Source organism: Crocuta crocuta, unplaced genomic scaffold, assembly GCF_008692635.1.
Source record: "Crocuta crocuta isolate KB4526 unplaced genomic scaffold, BGI_CrCroc_1.0 scaffold119, whole genome shotgun sequence".
NCBI classification, from domain to species: domain Eukaryota; kingdom Metazoa; phylum Chordata; class Mammalia; order Carnivora; family Hyaenidae; genus Crocuta; species Crocuta crocuta.
In genome coordinates this window covers 3,431,110-3,433,053 of record NW_027551562.1, presented here as the reverse complement: position 1 = coordinate 3,433,053, position 1,944 = coordinate 3,431,110, and the positions used below count along the sequence as shown (strand labels likewise).

Below are 1,944 nucleotides of genomic sequence, written 5' to 3'. Positions count from 1 at the left end.
TATTAGAACAACCTTATGGGATACAGTTATCAGGCCCATTTTCACAGAAGAGGAAACTGAGGCACAGGGCTACCTAAGCTTATATTCTGTAACCAGCCTAAGATCACACAGCCAATGGGTGCAAGTCCCACCCAGCTGGCCTGGTCTGAAGCACACTCGGATGAATGACGTGCTAGGGAGCGATTTTCCCTTCCACTGCAAAAGGCTGACCTCTCCAAGGGAAGAAATGGAAGCTTGAAGAAGTTAAGTGCCCCCTAAGCCACGCTGTGCTTCTTTCCTTTTAGCATTGGTTAGAAAAGTTCCAAAAGAGGTAAAGCCCCTGTAAGGGAATAAAAGCTGTACAACCACACGTTTTTAATGCCTCCAAGGCTGCCAGTCGGCCATTGAGCAGGATGTTTCCACTGCTCCCACTTCCCTGTGAAGGAGAAAGGGCAACACCCACCCCCCCGCAACCTTGAGCCCCAAAGGGGGTCCGGTCCCAGAAGCCCCAGCCCCAGGCCGCCCCGGGACCTGCGCCTGCCTGGCGTCTCCGGGCCTGGCGCTCACCCTGCTCTGGACCGCGATGCAGCCTCCGCGGCAGNGGGGAAGGTGTTCCCGAGGCCGCTCCCAGCCTCACCCCGCCTCCCCGCTGCCCCAGCTCCAGCCTCCGCCGGCGGAGCTCCACTATGCCAGACAGTTTCGACACTTTGCAAAGACAAAGACCAGAAGGAGGAGGAAGAGGAGGAAGAGGAGGGGGGAGAGGGGGACCGGGCGATGTGAGCCGGGAAGGGGGCCAGTGTTCGGGACACCACCCCCCCCCGTAGTCTCCTCGGAGCCCCTCATCCCCGAAGCCGCGGAAACTCCAGCGTGTCTCCAGCTGCGGTGAGTGAGCGCGCCGAGCCCAGCGCAGACCCGGGGTGCGCGGGGGGCTGCGTCCGCCCGAGTTGGGGCTCTGGCAGTTTCGAGTGTGTTCTCCAAGTGGAGGGGGGATAGCCGGGAGCCGGGAACAGAAGTGGTGGGGAGGGGTCTAGGAGGGCTTGACAGTGGAAGTGGGACTGTAGACCCGGGGCTCCCGGAGGAAGATACGCGTAGGGAGACCCCGTCCCTCGCCACGGCGTCACCGAGGTCTTCGGAGGAGGAGTCCGAGGCTCCGGGGTCTTTTGCTGCTGGGACCTCAGCGGGGAGCCTGCGCCAGGTCCGAGGCAGCGGTCCCCGGGGTGGCCCCAGTGACATTGCACCGGCGCCAGGCTGGAATCTCCCTGGTCCGGGCCGCCAGAGGGCGAAGCGGCCGGGGGGCCCGCGGGTGGGATGAGTCCCCTCGGGGTGGCCGACCCCGGAGCTCTCGAGTGGGGCGAGGGGCGCAGGGGGCGCGCGGAGGCTGCGGGTGATCCGGGTCGAGCTGCGGCGGGACAGTGTACGGATCGAGCCTCCAGATCCGCTGCGAGCGGGAGGACATCCGGGAGTTGGCCGTCGCCCCCGGGGACGCCACCGGCCCACGTTGCTCCGGAGACGACGGAGAAGTTGGCGCCCGGAACGCGGCAGCTGGACGTGGCGCGGTGGGCAGGGAGGTATGGGGTGGGCGCAGGGGAGCGTGGCGGGGGTGGCGCTGGTGGCAACTCGAAACTCTTGGGTCCGCCCCAGCCCCGTTAGGCGCCGCAGCGGCAGCGACATAATCTGACAAAAGTTAGCAACTTGTCTGCGTCTCGTGGGTGTGTGACCTGCGCGGGGCAGGGGCCGCTGTTGGGGAGAGCGCGCGCGGGGCCCGGGCAGCGGTGACCCCGGGGCAGAGCGCGCGGATTCGGAATCGGGACCGCGGCGCAACTTTGGGCTGCTCCTTTCGCTGAGCGTGAGTGTGTTTGAGCGTAACCTTGCGGGAGGAAGCGCGGCTGAACTTGAGACGGGGGTTGAGGCTGCGCGCGGGCTGGCCTCTCCGTGCGCCCGCGGCCGGGCCTCCGGGGGCCCGCG

At 66.1% G+C, this 1,944-nt stretch overlaps 1 protein-coding gene across 2 annotated transcripts in view; it reads left to right on the top strand.

The window, feature by feature from the left end:
* The first annotated feature begins 587 nt into the window (after positions 1 to 587).
* The window catches only part of ST3GAL1 (ST3 beta-galactoside alpha-2,3-sialyltransferase 1), a 96,910-nt gene continuing 95,553 nt past the window's right edge, over positions 588 to 1,944 (top strand). For both annotated transcript variants that reach the window (XM_077750038.1, XM_077750037.1), the window contains exon 1: positions 588 to 861. The gene's annotated coding sequence lies outside the window, so the exon portion shown is untranslated. The remainder of the gene's footprint in view (positions 862 to 1,944) is intronic.